The 20,000-nt window shown below is 36.6% G+C and overlaps 1 pseudogene; it reads left to right on the forward strand.

Moving 5' to 3' along the window:
* LOC137636940 (uncharacterized) overlaps positions 1-20,000 on the forward strand; it is a 142,299-nt pseudogene that overhangs the window by 46,513 nt on the left and 75,786 nt on the right.

Consider the following 20,000-nt stretch of genomic DNA (forward strand, 5'->3'; position numbering starts at 1 on the left):
ATATATATATATATATATATATATATATATATATATATATATATATATATATATATATATATATATATATATATATATATATGTATATATGTATATATTTATATATGTATATATGTATATATATGTATATACATACATATATATATATATATATATATATATATATATATATATATATATATATATATATACATACATACATATATACATATATATATATATATATATATATATATATATATATATATATATATATATATATATATATATATATATATATATATATATATATATATATATATATTAGGGGGGCACCGAAAAGGAAAATTCTGAGACCTCTGAAGATGGAAATTCTGACGCCAATGTATGTGTTACCATACTCATTATATTCTAACACCATGTAAAAAAGTATGTGTTAGCATACTGCTTGTATGCTAACGCCATGTAAAAAAGTATGTGTTAGCATATTCATTGTATGGTAATACCATGTAAAAAGTATGTGTTAGCATACTCATTGTGTGCTAACACCATGTTAAAAAGTATGTGTTAGCATACTCATTGTATGCTAACACCATGTAAAACAAGAAACAAGAGATCGTTTTGATACACTAAAAATATAGGCAGGGTTAATAGCTTTCCTATACGGTATCATCATCATCATCTTCATCATCTCTTCCTACGCCTATTGACGAAAAGGGCCTCGGTTAGATTTCGCCAGTCGTCTTTATCTTGAGCTTTTATTTCATTTCTTCTCCATTCATCATCTACTTCGCGTTTCAGAGTCCTCAGCCATGTAGGCCTGGGTCTCTCAACTCTTCTAGTGCCTTGTGGGGCTAAGCTAACAATATAGTGGATAGGAAATAACCAAAATGAATTTAGACAATATTCATATCCCTAAAGGCTGCATGTATCATTAAAAAATCAGAAGCATGCAGTGCTTATTTAAAGTTGTAAGGTTTAAAGGCCGCTCATGAATGGCAGAGGTAGAGGGCAGTTACAATGCCCTAGAGACTGACCATGTATATATATGATCAGGGCCAAAGTCCCTTTCCACCAAAGCTAGGACCAAGGAGATCCAGGCATTAGCTGCTGATGACTGGCCCAAACCCATCATCCTTAGCTCAAAAAGATAGTAAGGTTGCGGACGCTTACGGAACTAAGAAGTTTTAGCAGGACTTGAACCCTCCTTAGGCGATCAGCAGGCAAAGACGTTCCCATTAGAGCGAAGCAACCTTAATTTCCTTTTTTTAACTATAAGCAGTCTTACTAACACTAACTATTTTATTATTATTATTATTATTATTATAATTATTATTATTATTATTATTATTATTATTGTTGTTGTTGTTGTTGTTGTATCCTATATTCATTCATGTTAGTTTTTGATAAACAAAAAGTTTGTCGACTAGCAAATATCTAAACCCACAAAGTAAACAATCAAATATGCAGAACTTCCTATGGCCTTTAAGCGTGGGCTGAGAACTATACTAATCAATAGGATTCGGTTTCAATGAAGTTCAGCTTTAAACCTCATTAATAAAATCGCTTTTTTGATATGCTCTAAATTTCATTGAAGGTTAAAAGTCAGTTCCTTTTGTATTTTAGAGATGGTGAATAACAAAGAGGAGCGTTATAATACGTCTATATCATCTCGCATTCAAGGCTGAAAATAATGCCAATTGCCCGTCTGAATGCAACAATGGTTCAATGGGTCTACCCTCCGAAGCTCAAGAAATAATGAGCAAAAGTAGACTAAGAACAAAGCCGACACATTCAATTGTTGCTAACCGGGTGAGTAGGAGATTGTAGAAAAGAGATGGGAAGCGTTGTTGCTTTCAAGGTATGTAGGCGGAAGGGAGATAGGATGGACATGGGAACTGTTAGAAGACATAAGGCAAGCTGGAAGAAACGTTTAGAAACCAATTGTTGATTTACAGGTATGTTGGCTGAGATAAGATGGAAGGAAATGGGAGATTGTAGAAGAGAGAGGGGAAGCTGGTGAAAGCGTTTAGAAACCAATTGTTGATTTCCAAGTATGTTGGCTGAGATAAGATAGGAAGGACATGGAAGATTGTAGAAGAAAGAGGGGAAGCTGGTAAAAGCGCTTAGAAATACAAAGATTTCAAGGAGTAAGAGGTTTTTATGTGAGTAAGAGGTTTTAATGTAATAAAAATGATAAGATGTTTAATATAATACAGACTTATGTTTACTAAGATCTAATGGATACCCAAGATCAGTTTGTGAAATTATGAGATAATAATCCTAAATCTGGAATTTTTTGCAATTATTATTATTATTGTTATAATTATTATTATTATTATTATTATCATCCAAGTTACAGCCCTAGTTGGAAAAACAAGATGCTATAAGCCCAAGGGCTCCAGCAGGGAAAAATAGCCGATGAGAAAAGAAAATAAGGAAATAAATAAACAATGTGAGAAAAAATTAACAATAAAATATTTCAAAAATAGGTAAAATATAAAGATATGCATAACTTGATTAAATAATGTAATTTTACTCAAGATGAATAAACAATAATATACGAATACTGAAGAAACGCAAAAAATCCAGATAAAAATTATTATTATTATTATTATTATTATTATTATTATTATTATTATTATTATTATTATTATTATTCCTTGCAAAGCTACAACCCTAGATGGAAAAGCAGGATGCTATAAGCCCAGGGGCTCCAACAGCGAAAGTAGCCCAGTGAGGAAAGGAAAAAAGGGAACATAAAATATATCAAGAGTAACAATAATAAGATTTTTGGGCTCAAGCCATGTCGTCCTGATGGAAGTTCCTATAGGGTAGCTTCCTAGGGTATATTACAACTACGGCGATATTCCCAGAGAATTTACCTTAAGGTACCAGAATTCTAACTCCTGGAGCGAATATCCCTAATGAAAGGGATATCGCGACATATCAGAGGAAGTATTCTTGACACGCCATATGGCAATCTGCACCCCAAACAGAGATTACGTATCGAGGGGTCAATTGGCAAGAAACGAAAACGGGAAAGAAAAAGGGGGAGCCGCTCCCAAGGCTCCCTATTCTCCAGTTTCGTAAGCGTGCCTGGCGCCAATCTTGGATTTATTCAGCTTTTCATGGCTTCTCCAACTTCGTCGGCCTCTGATAAGTTGAGTACCATTTCTTTTATGTATAAATGTAGGCTCTTGGTAAATTTTTAAGTGATTAATAGGATTAATCTTTGATACAAGAGCCATAGCCTACCGGAGGCGTCATGGACGCTGTCGCTCGCTAGGTATAAGTTTAGTTAGTCAGAGCGACATTCCCGGTTGTTTTGCTTTAATAAAATTTTAGCTATTTAGCGTTACATAGGATTTCCTTTCGTGCTTTAGTGTTATTTTGGGGAAGTATTCGCCAACTCTGGCCTACGCTAGGCCATGTAGCCTAGTCGTTTGGTCCTAGTACTTCCTGCATGATTTTGGTTTTTCCGAGTGTATTAAAATTTTATTGAAGCTTTAGGCTGTTTTTTATACATTTAAGATTATGTTGAATATTTCTAAGATAGTATACGAGTGAGTTTCAGTGATTTAGGTAATCGATTCTCTTGGTGCCTAGGCTAAGTTGCTTATGGAGCCTTAGTATACTCTCTCATACTCCCCGGTTGCTTTCTTTTCTTCGGAGAAGGTATGCAATCCCTTTCCCTCTGTTTAAGTCTTGGGCTTATCCCTAAGTGGTTTATCTGAATTAATTTTCGATAAAACTATACTGGGGTGTTACTGTACCTTCCTGTTCCAGTAAGTCTGGTTTCAGAGAGGGACAGAACAACAGAGTTTTTATTCTGAGTCTGTGTTTGTCTGGCTTGGGGTAGAGTCTCCCTCGCTGGCCTGACACAGACATAGGAGGCTTAGCCTCCTTAGGTCACTACCGAAGGTTTCTGTACGAGATGATTCCTTCTTTTGTGATCTAGCAGACTAGTCCTTGTTGCTGTTCTCGGGGGAGGATAAGATCCTTTCCCTGGGAGTAGCAACACCTTCCTTGCTTTGGTTCTTTGGGAGCTGGCACGTATTGCTGGCCTCCCTCCTTGGATCTCCCTTAGGCTAAGATGAATTTTCTTGGCTGCGGGTGATCCTTCAATAAAGCAAGGTTGGTAGGACCCTCTTTTGTCCCTTCCCCCTCTATCTCCGTAATGGCCTAGCCATTACAGTACTGTACGTCATTCTACATCTGGACCTAGGATAGGTTAGGATGTGGAATTGACTCAGTCCCTTGCCGGCCGGCAGAGTCTGCCGGCCGGCAAGGGTCTTCTGCTTTGAGTGCTGCCCTGACCTACCTTGGTCCCTCATCCATGCCTGTCTGTAGAGCCAGATGGCATTGGTCAGGAAGCCTGAATTAGATTCTCCTCTTCCTTATATGCACTCTTTCGGATTGCCGGGCTTGGAGGTAGTTTATGCTCTTATCCCGGCATCCATTCTGTTTTCTTCTAGTGCTGTACCCGACCCGGCTGCCGGCCTATGAGGCTGGCAGCCGGGCAGTCGTAGTCCTCTGGTTCTTTTGCTGCCGGCCGGCATCGGTTGTTTACCTTTGCCGGCCGGCTAATGTCAGCCCTTGTCTGCCGGTCGCTAGGAGCAGGGGCCGGCAGCTGGGTGCTACCTTGTGTAGCCGACATTGGCTGTTGCCGGCCGGCACAGGCATTTGAACCAGCGTTCTGCCGCCTTATAGCTGTTAAGTAGTATACTTTAAAGCTAGTTATGGTGTGTTGCCGGCCGGCACATAACCTCCTATACTGTACCAGTATTCTTCAGTATAACATAAACTGTAAGAGGAAAACTATAGTATAAGTTTTGGTACAGCACTGTTTGTTCTAACACTTTTGTGTTGTCTTGCATAGCTCTTGCCTGTTGCCTTACAGATAAGAAAGTGAGTTCTTTCTTGTCTATTATCCAGGATTTTAAAATCATTGCATAGGTGTGAGCTCCACCTGTTTCCCCTGGAAACTTGGCATTGGTTATTCTAGAAGAGATTAACCATTCGATTTTATTATCTGGAAGGCTGCAGCAATTGGTTGTGATGGAAACACAAGTGTGTGTCTTTCCTTTCTGAATTGTTATGCTAAACTGTGCATATCCAGTGATACATAGTTCACTTGATACTCATGGAAATTTTCTTCTCTTGGCAGGAGGTACGTCCGAAGTGCTTTCTGCAACGTCCGCAGTAAGTACCTCTGCGGACATGGATTATGTAGGAGACACACAGCATGCGCTGTCTCCAAAGGTGAGCTCCGGTATTGGGACCCCCAGGTATGTACCGTGTGCTCTAACCTGATTACTGAAGCTTTTGATTCCCCTAGGACAGCGGAATCAAGGGATATAGCAAGGGGGAAGCTTCGCACCTTGGTAAGGGGCTTCCAGAAGAACACCTCTGGACCTTATCTTCCAAGTGAGAAGATGAGGGCTTAACTTTTCCCTAGGGCATCAGCTGATGCAGTGATTCCCCAGCCTCAAGAGGAGATCCCCCTAGTTCAGATCCAGGTGGATGCTGAAGTGGCGGTCGCCGTGCAAGACATCCAGTTGGGCGACAGGATGTCAGACATGTCCGAGCGTCTGGAGGAAGACCTCCTGGCAGGAGGCCAGGATGAAGATCAAGCCCCAGACATCGTAGAGGAAGAAGCCAACGAGGTGTCGGCTGCTCCGGTTCTGATCCCTGAACCTATTCCCTCAACATCGTCCGCTCTCCCAGTAGAGCTGGGACAGGCCCTCTCCTCCATTGTTGGAATGATCCAACAAATGCAGAAGGAGAATATGGAGAAGGCGGCTGCAATGGAACTGTGGATGCAGGAGCTTGCAGCATCACGTGGGCCCCAGAAAAGGCTCAATGTGAAAGACCTTCCCTTGTATTCAGATGCTAGCCCGTGGAGATATGCCGAGCACATGCCGATGACGACTGGAAAGATCGTCATGTCGGATAAGCTGGGTTCAGTTCCCCTTGAGGAAGTGGAATTCTGGCCCAGCAAAGGGTCATATCCGGACTGTTATGTCCGGTTGAGGAAGGAACCAGCTTCAAAGGAGAAGACAGAGCCGAAGGAGGTCATAGTGATGGACCATGCTAAGGCTCAAGCTTTGCTTTCATCTTCGATGAAAGAGAGGGGCTTCACAAACTCAAAAGTTACTGCATTGAGTAAGAAGCTCCCTTCCTTTGTGTCCTCTCCTGCTAGAGCCTTCCCCTTTTTGCAGAAAGGGTTTGCGGCTGTATTAAAAGCAGTCGAGGCTGGCAAGCCTTGCCCCTCCCTGGAGGAGTGTAAACCCTTGTCGCTGGCCCTACCCATGGACCACAAGGACTGGAAGGACGTCCATCTTACCTTCTCAGTCGGGAAGTTGGAGGCTGATATTGCCGGACGTCAGTTCGGTGAGAACCTCCCTAAGCTGTCTGATTTTATTTTGCGGAGAGAGCTCGAGACAAAAGAAAGACTGGCTGCCTCAATGTCTCTTCAGACCACTCTTGAGACGATGGCAAGTGACCCCAAGGTCCATGAAATGTTCATGGTAGTGGCCAAGATTCATCTGGCCACAGTGACGAAGGATCTTTACAGCTTCGTCAGGGCGAGGAGAGCTTGTAGGGAGTCCGTGTTCACCTTGGCTACGGTGAGGCACGAGCCAAGGAAACTAATCTCCTCCAACATTTGGGGCAAAGACCTTTTCCCTAGCGAGTTGGTCAAAGAAGTTGTGGATAAGGCCGCCACGGAGAATAGAAATATTCTCCAAAAGTGGGGCCTGTCTATCAAGAGAAAGTCTTCCCCGGATGAGGGTCCCCAACCGAAGAGGAAGACTAAAAGGCCTAGGCTACCGTCAGTTGAACAGTAACAGCAACAGCAGTTGCCAATGCCTTCAGTGCCCCAGATGGTGGCACAAACCCCGACCACTTTCCAGTGGGTACCCCAGGCCGTGTCGACACAGTCCACGGTGTTCACCCCAACGTTCGAAGGGCAGTCTACTTCCTTTCGAGCAAAGCCTAGAGGAGCAGCCAGAGGCTCGTCTAGGCGCCCCTCAAGGGGAAGGGGATTCAGGGGTGGTCGCGGTCGGGGAGGCAAGACCTCAGGACGGCAGTCCAAGTGAGATGATGCCGGTAGGAGGGAGACTTCAGAATTTTTGGGATCGGTGGACCTTCGATCCCTGGGCCCACAGCCTACTCAAGAACGGACTGGGCTGGAGCTGGTACAGCACTCCACCCCCGTGCCCTCGGTTTTTTTCCAACACTCCACCCCCGTTCTGGAGGAGTACGTTCAAGAACTGTTGGAGAAAAATGTGATCCGAAGGGTGAAGTCCATCAAATTCCAAGGGAGGCTGTTTTGTGTTCCTAAGAAAGACTCGGAAAAGCTCAGAGTCATTCTGGACTTGTCGCCACTCAACAAGTTCATAGTGAATTGCTAATTTAAGATGCTAACACTGCAACACATAAGGACCTTACTGCCCAAGAGGGCATATTCCGTCTCCACAGACTTATCAGACACCTATTGGCACGTTCCAATCAACCGTCGACTCTCCCCCTACCTAGGGTTCAAGCTACAACGAAGACTATACGCCTTCAGAGCCATGCCATTCGGGCTAAATATAGCCCCAAGGATTTTCACGAAGCTTGCGAGCGTAGCTCTCAAACAATTACGCCTAAAGAGAATTCAGGTAGTAGCCTACCTGGACGACTGGCTGGTGTGGGCAGCATCCGAGACGGAATGCTTGCAAGCTTCCAGTCAAGTTATCCAGTTCCTAGAGTATCTAGGCTTCAAGATCAACAGAAAAAAGTCTCGACTTTCTCCATCTCAAAAGTTCCAGTGGCTGGGAATCCACTGGGACTTAATGTCACATCGTTTTTCCATCCCGGCAAAGAAAAGGAAGGAGATAGCGGGTTCTGTCAAGAGACTTCTAGATTCCGAAAGGATATCAAGACGCGAACAGGAGAGGGTACTGGGATCTCTCCAGTTTGCTTCGGTGACAGACCCAGTGCTAAGAGCACAGCTAAAGGATGCAACCGGAGTTTGGAGAAGTTATGTATCAAACGCGCGAAGAGATCTGAGAAGACCAGTTCCGCTTCGGCTACGTACTCTTCTCAGGCCTTGGTCCCAAGCCAGACATCTAAAGAAGTCGGTTCTTCTTCAGCCACCTCCCCTGTCGGTGACGATTCACTCAGACACCTCGAAGGACGGACGGGGAGGTCACTCATCGGAAAAAAGTCCAGGGGACTTGGTCCAAGCTATTCAAGACCTTTCACATAAACTTTCTAGAAGCTATGGCAGTGTTCCTTACCTTAAAGAAAGTCTCCCCGCCTTACTCAATCCACATAAGGTGGTGATGGACAGCGAGGTAGTTGTGAGATGCTTGAATCGACAAGGATCGAGGTCACCACCTCTCAACCAGGTGATGTTGGCCATCTTCCGATTGGCGGAAAAGAAGAAGTGGTACAAGTCGGCAGTTCACCTTCAAGGAGTCCGCAATGTGACAGCGGACGCTCTATCCAGGTTCACACCGATAGAGTCGGAATGGTCCTTAGACGCAGGATCATTCTCCTTCATTCTGAACAAGTCCCAGAACTGCAGATAGACCTCTTTTCAACGAAAGACAACAAGAAGTTGCCCCTGTACGTGTCCCCGTACGAGGACCCCTTAGCGGAAGCAGTGGACGCGATGTCCCTCGACTGGAACAGATGGTCCAGGATTATCTGTTCCCTCCTCACAACCTTCTGTTGAGGGTCCTCAACAACTGAGATCCTTCAAGGGGGTAGCGGCAATAGTGACCCACAAGCGGTCGTACAGCGTGTGGTTCCCCCTGGCATTGGAACTACGACTGAAGTTTCTACTGCTACCAGATCCAGTTCTGACCCAGCGAGTCCAGAAGTCTTCTGTCTGCGCTTCATTACAGAAAACCCGGATCCTGCAGCTCATGATTTTCTCTCCCTAGCGGTGAGAAAGCGTTTCGGGATTTCGGAAGCCAGCATAGACTTCCTAGAGGAAAATAAGTGCAAATCTATTAGAAGGCAATAAAGTTCTGAAAGCCTACGCTAGGCTCAGACCTTCAGCACCTCCGAAGCCCATTTCATAGTCTTTAGACAAAGTTCTTCATTTCGCTTCTCTGTGGAGCAATGAGGAGGGTGCGTTAATGGATTTGACCAAAATAGTTATTTTCCTATTTCCACTCACGTCCGGGGCCAGGGTTAGTGAGATTGTAGCCCTCTCGAGAGAGGAAGGTCGTGTTCAGTTCCCGGATGGGGGAGAACTGAACCTGTTTCCGGATCCTTTGTTTCTCACCAAGAATGAGTTACCCACCACTGAACTATCGCACTATAATCAAAGATAAATAATAAATTGTTCCTATCATTCACAATCACGACAAGCAAAGATAAACAAAACTGTACTTACTCAGAATATAAATAATCACTTCCTCGCTGGTAATACAAAAATAATAAATTCAGCGTTCACACAACTGACGGTTACAGCAGTCAAATCAAAATAATCATTCACCCAAGACATTCACCACTGTCGTAACCTAACTAAAACATAAACAAACAGTCTCATTTGTACCAACAGTCTTTCCCACTACAAACAATCATTCGCTAAATACCAATTGTTCTCTCTCTCTCTCTCTCTCTCTCTCTCTCTCTCTCTCTCTCTCTCTCTCTCTCTCTCTCTCTCTCTCTCTCAGTATTTGGCAAAAAACAAAAATTAAAATAAAACAAAAATAAATCCTCCACATTATGATCTCAGACATAGACTGTGATGTTGAAAACTCCGTAGTGAGAAGTTTCGCCGATGACACAAGAATAAGTAGAGAAATTACTTGTGAAGAGGATAGGAACTCACTACAAAGATATCTAAACAAAATATATGAATGGGCGGAGATATATAGGAGGGTATTTAACTCAGATAAATTCGAATCAATAAATTATGGAAACAGAGAAGGAATGATGTATGCATACAAGGGACCTAATAATGAGACAATCACAAACAAGGAAGCAATTAAAGACCTTAGTGTAATGTTAAATAGGAATATGTTATGCAACGACCAAATAGCAACACTGTTGGCTAAATGTAAAGCAAAAATGGGACTGCTATTCAGACACTTTAAAACAAGAAAAGCTGAACACAAGATTATGATTTACAAAACTTACGTACGTAGTACACTCGAGTACTGCAATGTGATATGGTACCCACACTACCAAAAGGATATTGCACAAATAGAGTGTACAAAGGTCCTATACTGCTAGAATAGAAGAAGTTAAGGACCTTGACTACTGGAAAAGACTGCAATTTTTAAAACTATACAGTCTAGAAAGGAGAAGAGAATGCTACATGATAATACAAGCATGGAAGCAAATAGAAGGAATTACTGAAAACATCATGGAGCTTAAAATATCAGAAAGAGCAAGCCGAGGTAGATAAATAGTGCCCAAAAATATTCCAGGTAAACTAAGAAAGGCGCACAGGACATTAATCCACTACACACCAGCATCGATAATGCAGCGACTATTTAATGTGCTGCCAGCTCATCTAAGAAACATATCAGGAGTGAGCGTAGATGTGTTTAAGAATAAGCTCGATAAATACCTAAGATGCATCCCAGACCATCCAAGAATGGAAGATGCAAAATACACCAGAAGATGCATTAGCAACTCTCTGGTGGATATACGAGGTGCCTCACACTGAGGGACCTGGGGGAACCCAAACAAAAAATAAGGCAAATAAGGTAAGGTAAGGTCTTCCAAAGGAGGATGTATCTAAAAATATGTGTTCAGCTCTAACAAGGAGAATTAATATAATTCCTAATGGGCCTGTCACAACAAATTTAATGTTTGCCTTGACTTTACAAATCTCTCTCTCTCTCTCTCTCTCTCTCTCTCTCTCTCTCTCTCTCTCTCTCTCTCTTTAATAATTCATAGGATTTAATGGACCTTGTAATGCATTTTTTGCTTTCGCGAAAAGATAAGAATTTATATGAGGAAGAAAACATTATGCATTAAGGGTGCATAGGATATATCTTATGTACATTTGAATTTTGTATGACTATCATCATCATCATCATTATCATCTCCTCTACGCCTATTGACGCAAAGGGCCTCAGTTAGATTTCACCAATCTTCTCTATCTTGAGCTTTTGAATCAATAGGTATTTTGATTTTAATTTTTGAAAATTATCCTTATCATTATGATCATTTTCAAAGAAACCACACTATTTATGAAAGAAAGTAAGGCAAGAAGATAGTAATAAGTGCAAATAATTAGATATTAATAAGTGCAAGTAATTAGATATTAATAAGTGCAAATAATTAATCTGTATATAATCGTTTACAAACACGAAGATGATTTGGGAAAAAGAAAAAAAAAAATAATAATTTTGGCCTCCGTCATAGTTAATTCATAGAGACTGATCCAGATTTACAAAAAGAACAAGGAAACGTCTGTCACCTTACTGGGGATCACGTCCATTCCAGATGTATAAAATTGCAAAAAACAAGTGCCATTGCTTGAAGTAATTATGGTTAGTCAGGTCAGACTATTAAGTGTTTAGTTGACATTGGTTGATAAAGGCACAAAGAGCAAAAAAAAAAAAAAAAAAAAAAAAAAAAAAAAAAAAAAAAAGACTGCTACACAGGAGAAATTCAACAGGGCCCTAATGAATGTGGTTAAAACAATTTCCAGGGCAAGTAAAACAGATTTAACCAGAGAAGCACTTTGAGAGTGCAGACCTCCGACACGGCAGCTTATTTCTCGACACCAGCTTGCCTTTCACAGAATCAATTTAGACCGTAGTCGTATTCGAAATCTGTGTGAGAACCATTTGCGAACTTGAGGTTAAGGTTAGGGTTCATACGGTTGACCTTTTGCTCGACCTTTACCTTGACCTTTGACATGAGACTTTCAAAACTGAATCACTTCCACGTCTTAGCATAAAAATCAATCCCTGAATGTTTCACTACTCTATGAGTAAAATTGGGGGGGGGAGGTGTACACAAAAAAAAAAGAAAAAAAGAAAAACAGGCAAACGGACAAACAAACAAACAAACGGACAAACGGATAAATAAACGGAAAAACGGACAGAGTCGAAAACATAACCTCATCCGAACCTCGTTGTCGGAGGTAAAAATGCAACTTATTATTACAGCGAAGGGAATATATACATAAAAAAGATGTGCTTCAATAAATCAAATCAAAGAAAAATACCACCGAGAGAACCATGACACCTTGTAACCTTGTGGCCTGATTGGTAACGTGTCTGCCTGGTGTTTGCCAGTCGGGGTTCGAGTCCCGCTCAGACTCGTCAGTGCCATTTGTGTCTGCAACCTTTCCATCCTTGTGAGCTAAGGTTGGGGGGTTTGGGGGAGCCTATAGGTCTATTTGCTGAGTCATCAGCAGCCACTGCCTGGCCCTCCCTGGTCCTAGCTTGGGTGGAGAGGAGGCTTGGGCGCTGATCATATGTAATATGGTAAGTCTCTAGGGCATTGTCCTGATTGCTAGGGCAATGTCACTGTCCCTTGCCTCTGCCATTCATGGGTGACCTTCAAACCTTCAAACAAGCTACAATACTCATCAATAACGTATCAGATTAAATGGGAAACAAATCATTCCTTAATAAGCTCTGTGGATCGAACCCGGTTTTTTCAATCAAGGTATTCTGGGAATATTTTCTCTGGAACGAACCTCACTTGGTTTGAAGGTTCAACAATATTAATTCACAGTTTGCCTATTTCTAGATCTATAGCTGCAGGGGAAACTATTTCAAAGATATTTCAAGAAAGTGGTCGCACATGTTTTTTTGAGTATTGATAAAAAAGCAAGAATCCATTAAATATTAAAACTGCCGAGAAGTAATAAAACCAAATCTTTTAGTCTTTATATCAGCTCACCTCACTCTTCTTCTTATAATAATAATAATAATAATAATAATAATAATAATAATAATAATAATAATAATAATAATAATAATAGTAATAATAATAATAATAATAATAATAGCAATTATCATCATCATCATCATCATTATTATTATTATTATTATTATTATTATTATTATTATTATTATTTTTATTATTATTATTATTATTATTACAATCTAAGCCATAATCCTAGTTGGAAAAGCAAAGTGCTATAAGCCCAAGGGCACCAACATGGAAAAATAGCCGAGTGAGGAAAGGAAACAAGAATATAAATAAACTACAAGAGGAGTAATGAACAATCAAAATCAAATATCAAACTCTTACAACATTACTGTACTTCCTATTAATTGTTCGTTTTGGGTATAAAATGAATGATATTTAAAGTACGTAAAATGTTAATGTAAAATATAACTTCATATCCCGTGATCCCTATAGTAGGTTAAGCAATGCTTTATGGTATGTGTTGTGCCAAAATATTTATTATATAAAGTTTAATGTGTAATATATTTTTCATTGTTTCAGGAGGCAGTGGTCCCACCATGTTTGTTACTAATTCTGTTGCCAGGTAAGGGAAATTATATGAGTCCATCTATGGAGGAAATATGTTTTTTTTTTTTTGTTAACAGTTGAGTTACTAACAGAGATAATGATAAAATAAGATCATATTAAGATGAACAATAAATAGGGTAACAAATGTTCGATTTATATTTGATTACTCCATAGTTAATGTGATGAATAATAATGTAACTGGATACAATTCTAAAATAGAGGATAAACTGAATAATGAATGAAAAAAATTGTATGTTTTAGTCTATGGAAAAAAAATATATTTATTCTTCTAACAGGTGAGTTATTAACAGAGATAATGACAAATTAAGTCCATACCAGGATGAAAAATAATACGATAACATGATATATAATTGATTACTCCATAGTTAAGCAGATGATGAATATCAAAATTGTATACAAATCTAAAATAATGGACGAACTGAATAATGAATGAAGATATTGTATGCGTTCGTTTATGGAAAAATTTATTTTTTCTTTGTTGACAGATATATATACTATATATATATATATATATATATATATATATATATATATATATATATATATATATATATATATATATATATATATATATATATATACATGTATATATATATATATATATATATATATATATATATACATGTATATATATATATATATATATATATATATATATATATATATATATATATATATATATATATATATATATACATGTATATATATATATATATATATATATATATATATATATATATATATATATATATATATATATATATATGTACATGTATATATATATATATATATATATATATATATATATATATATATATATATATGTATATATATATATATATATATATATATATATATATATATGTATATATATACATACATATATATATATATATATATATATATATATATATATATATATATATATATATATATATATATATATATATATATATACACACATATATATATACACACATATATATATATATATATATATATATATATATATATATATATATATATATATATATATATATATACATATACATATATATATATATATATATATATATATATATATATATATATATATATATATATATATATATATATATATATATAATTAGGAGTAGAGGATATTCTAACATGCAAAAAAGGAAGTGGACATGGGTAGGACATAGAATGAAAATAACAGATTATTATTATTATTATTATTATTATTATTACTATCCAAGCTACAACCCTAGTTGGAAAAGCAAAATGCTATAAGCCCAGGGGCTCCAATAGGGAAAAATCGCCCAGTGAGGAAAGGAAATAAGGAAATAAATAAATGAAGGGAACAAATTAACAATAAATCATTCTAAAAAATGTAACAACGTCAAAACAGATATGTCATACATAAACTATTAACAACGTCAAAAACAAATGTCATATATAAACTATAAAAAGACTCATGTCCTCACGGTCAACAAAAAAGCATTTGCTCCAAGTTTGAACTTTTGAAGTTCTACTGATTCATCTACCCGATTAGGAAGATCATCCCATAACTTGGTAAAAGCTGGAATAAAACTTCTAGAGTACTGCGTAGTATTGAGCCTCATGATGGAGAAGGCCTGGTTATTAGAATTAACTGCCTGCCTAGTATTACGAACAGGATAGAACTGTCCAGGGAGATCTTAATGTAAAGGATGGTCAGAGTTATGAAAAATCTTATGCAACATGCATAATGAACTAATTGAACGACGGTGCCAGGGATTAATATCTAAATCAAGAATAAGAAATTTAATAGACCGTAAGTTTCTGTCCAACAAATTAAGAGGAGAATCAGCAGCTGAACACCAGACAGGAGAACAATACTCAAAACAAGGTCGAATGAAAGAATTAAAACACTTCTTCAGAATAGATTGATCACCGAAAATCTTAAAAGACTTTCTCGATAAGCCAATTTTTTGTGCAATTGAAGAAGACACAGACCTTATATGTTTCTCAAAAGTAAATTTGCTGTCGAGAATCACACCTAAAATTTTGAAACTCATACAAATTTAATGAAACATTATCAATACTGCGATTCGGATGTTGAGGAGCCACCGTCCTTGACCTACTTACAATCATACTTTGAGTTTTGTTAGGATTCAACTTCATACCCCATAATTTGCACCATGCACTAATTTTAGCTAAATCTCTATTAAGGGATTCACCAACCCCAGATTTACATTCAGGGGATGGAATTGATGCAAAGAGAGTAGCATCATCTGCATATGCAACAAGCTTGTTTTCTAGGCCAAACCACATGTCATGTGTATATGGTATGAAAAGTAATGGGCCAAGAACACTACCCTGTGGAACACCGGATATCACATTCCTATACTCACTATGGTGCCTGTCAACAACAACTCTTTGAGATCTATTGCTTAAAAAAACAATAATAATGCTAAGAAACGACCCACCCACTCCCAACAGTTTCAGTTTGAAAACATGGGCCTCATGATTAACATGGTCAAAGGCAGCACTAAAATCAAGTCCAATCATACGAACTTCCTGACAACAATCAAGGGATTTCTGTACAGCATTGGAGATTGTAAGAAATGCATCACATGCTCCAAGGCCTTTATGAAAACCAAATTGCAAACTAGGGAGTAGATGATTACCTTCAGGAAACCTATTAAGACGTTTTGCCAGAAGACGATAAAAAACTATAGATAATATGGGAGTTGAGCTACCACAAACACATTTACATAGAGGAGTAACATTACCAATTTTCCAACAAGTGCTAAAAGCTCCTCTTCTTGCTAAATTGCACAAAATAACAGATAACTTTGGAGTTAAGAAATCTGCTGTCATTATAAAAAACAAAGGAAAAATACCATTTGGGTCTACACCTCCATAACCATCAAGGTCCATCAACAGAGCTTTAATCTCACGAGATCGAAAAGCTAAACTAGTTAGTTTAACCTCAGGAAAACAGGAATGAGGAAGTTCAAGTTTTTCATTACTCTGTTTACTGTCAAAAGCATCCGCCAAAAGCGTTGCCTTTTCCTTTGGACAGTGAGTGACTGAGCCATCTGGTTTAAGTAAAGGAGGAACTGTTGCATCTACATCAAAGAGTGCAGATTTAAGGGTAGACCACCATTTATGTTCCTGAGTTGTACCAGAAAGGGTTTCTTTTATGGTTAAATTGTACTCCTTTTCAGTTGAGGCATAGACTCTCTGAGCAAAAGCTCTAAGCTGAATATAGTTGTTCTAGGTCAAATCTGATCTGTTACCCTTCCAAAGGTGATAGGCCTCCTGCTTCTCCAAATAAGCAGGTCTATAATCATCATTGAACCATTATACATATACATAAATACACACACACACACACACACACACACACACACACACATATATATATATATATATATATATATATATATATATACATATATATATATATATATATATATATATATATATATATATATATATATATATATATATATATATATACATATATATATTTGTATATATATATATATATATATATATATATATATATATATATATACATATATATATTTGTATATATATATATATATATATATATATATATATATATATATATATATATATATATATATATATATATATATAAGCACGTCTACAATCATCATTGAACCACGGTTTGTCCTTCACTCAGTACCTTAGCACACGAGAAGGGATATGCCTATCAATTATGTTTACTAGATTTTCATTCAAAGGGACAACAGGATCTACACTATTATATAATTGTGACCAAGCCACCTGTTGAGATACTACCGCTATGGATTTATCGAAACTTTTACTACATTTATCACTAAATTGGATTTTTCTTTGGTTACGGCTCATTTCCCCTTTCATCTACGCACGAATAATCTGACGTATTCTTTTCACATTCTCCTCTTTCCTCAAATACCAAACAACACCAAGATAACCGAAAAATTCTTCTTCACTCGAGAGGTTAACCACTGCACGGAAATTGTTCAGTGGCTACCTTCCTCTTCGCTAGGGTAGAAGCGACTCTTTAGCAATCGTTAGCAGCTCTTGTGTGAGAAGTACACTGCAATAATCAAGCCATTTTTCTCTAGTCTTGGGTAGTGCTATAGCCCCAGTACGATGGTCTTTTACTGTCTTGGGTTAGAGTTTTCTTGCTTAAGGGTACACTCAGGCTTACTATTCTACCTTGTTTCCTTATTTCCTTTACACACTATTTTCCCTTGGGCTTATATCATCCTGCATTTCCAGCTAGAGTTCCAGATTACCTAATAATAATAATAATAATAATAATAATAATAATAATAATAATAATAATAATAATAATAAAAATAATAATAATATGGGGAAAACAGAAAAAAGTATTTACGATTACAATATCCTTTTAATTTTCATGAAAAGGATACATGCTCCAAGCAAAAGAGCAGTTGGAATGTAACTTAAGAGATGTAAACCAAAAACTGTGTGATTTAAAAGAAATGAGAAACGCTTTTTAAAGTTGTATGAGGTAAGACGTGCTTAGGTTAAGACACAGAGAAGGGTTTCCGGCAATGTGTATGTACGTACAGTTACCTCGACTGTTAAGCAGCTTCCTGAAGATTTAAGATTGTGTGTGATATATTAGGAGATTGTCTGTGAGTGATGTGTTTCCGTGAGTGATGTGTTTATTGAGAGGGTATACAGAAAAAAAAAAAAAAAAAAAAAAAAAACCTTCGTACACTGATAATATATTGCAATGTACACTCGGGCACACTGTTCTATCTTATTTCTCTTTCTCTTGTTTGTTTTAAGATTTTATAGTTTACATGTGAACTATCTTATTTAATGATATGACTGCTCTTAAGATGTCCTATTTTAATTTTTTATTTCTTCTCATGCATGTTATTTATCTCCTTGTTTCCTTTCCTCACTGTGCTATTTCTCCTTATTGGAGCTCTAGGGCATAAAGCATCTTGCTTTTCGAGATAGGGTTGTAGCTTAGCTCTTAATGATAATAATAATAATAATAATAATAATAATAATACTAATAATAATAATAATAATTATAATAATAGTAATAATAATAATAATATTTATTATTATCATTATTATTATTATTATTATTATTATTATTATTATTATTATTATTATAATAATAATAATAATAATAATAATAATAATAATAATAATAATAATAATAATAATAATAATAATAATAATAATAAGAGCGTTGGAATATAAGGATAACAATATCATGACAAAAGAATTAATGGCGAACACTTTCAATGGAGCAAAAAATTTGAAAGATGAACAACACAGAATATGAGCAGCAAAAAAGTTACTGTGAAACTTTGATAAAATATTGGGAAAGAAGGAAAACGTCTATCACACTTAATGTTGCAATTCACGCATGGATTATCGAACCGCAGGTCTTCGTGGAATGGAAGTTGTTAAATTTCAATGAAAATAAAATAATAATAATAATAATAATAATAATAATAATAATAATAATAATAATAATGGATATACGCACACACACACACACACACACACACACACACACATATATATATATATATATATATATATATATATATATATATATATATATATATATATATATATATATATATATATATATATATATATGTATATATATATATTAGGATTAATTACCTGTGTACTGTAATAATTGGAAAGTGAAGAAATGTAGATAAAAAACTAATATATTATTGAAGAATTGATATTAAAGGTAAATTGCTTTTGTGTTTCCATGTAGTTAGGCAACATGGAAAAGATAATATATTTGAGAAAATGGTGTATGAGTTAAGTAATATAACATATAGAAGAGGAGAGAGATTTAAAAGTTAGGTGAAGACAAAGCATTGTCGGCATGGAAAAATTCCAATTTTCAAAATCTAGGAAAATCTTAAAAGAAATAGGTGAATCTCAACAGTATATAACTGACTTGACAAGCTAAATATGATGAGGTCAATACTGTGATTTTTTTTTTTTCTTGCACCTACGAGGATCACCTGAGTAGTTGACGAACGTAGCTAGTCTTCATTTATAAACATAATTCAAATGAAATATATTTATTAACTATCATGAAATGATGAAATACAACCCTTTTTTTCACAGGAGGACTAAAATCTTAAAAATAAAACCCCAAATCAATATAGTTCTTGCATGAAAAAATATCACCAACTGAGCAGTTGAAAAACGCAGTTAATCTTCATTTAAAAAACCTAATTTAAATTGAAAGGATTTATTAACTATCATGAAATACTAAAATACAAGTCTCTTCATAGGAAGACTAAACTCCTACAATATAAAAAAAAAAATCAAATCAATAACATTTTTGCATGAAAAATAATTTTCAACTCAAAATTAAACTCAAACCTGTAAGAGTATGAGGCTGATGTTTTGCATCAATGGAAGAAAATGTTAAATTGAAAGCAAAATTCAAATTTGGACTGGAAAAGAAATGTCCAGAAGCAAGATAAAAAAGAAAATGGGAATTTTATGGCAAAGAAAACGATTATTTCAAT

This window comes from Palaemon carinicauda, unplaced genomic scaffold (assembly GCF_036898095.1).
Source record: "Palaemon carinicauda isolate YSFRI2023 unplaced genomic scaffold, ASM3689809v2 scaffold46, whole genome shotgun sequence".
NCBI lineage: Eukaryota > Metazoa > Arthropoda > Malacostraca > Decapoda > Palaemonidae > Palaemon > Palaemon carinicauda.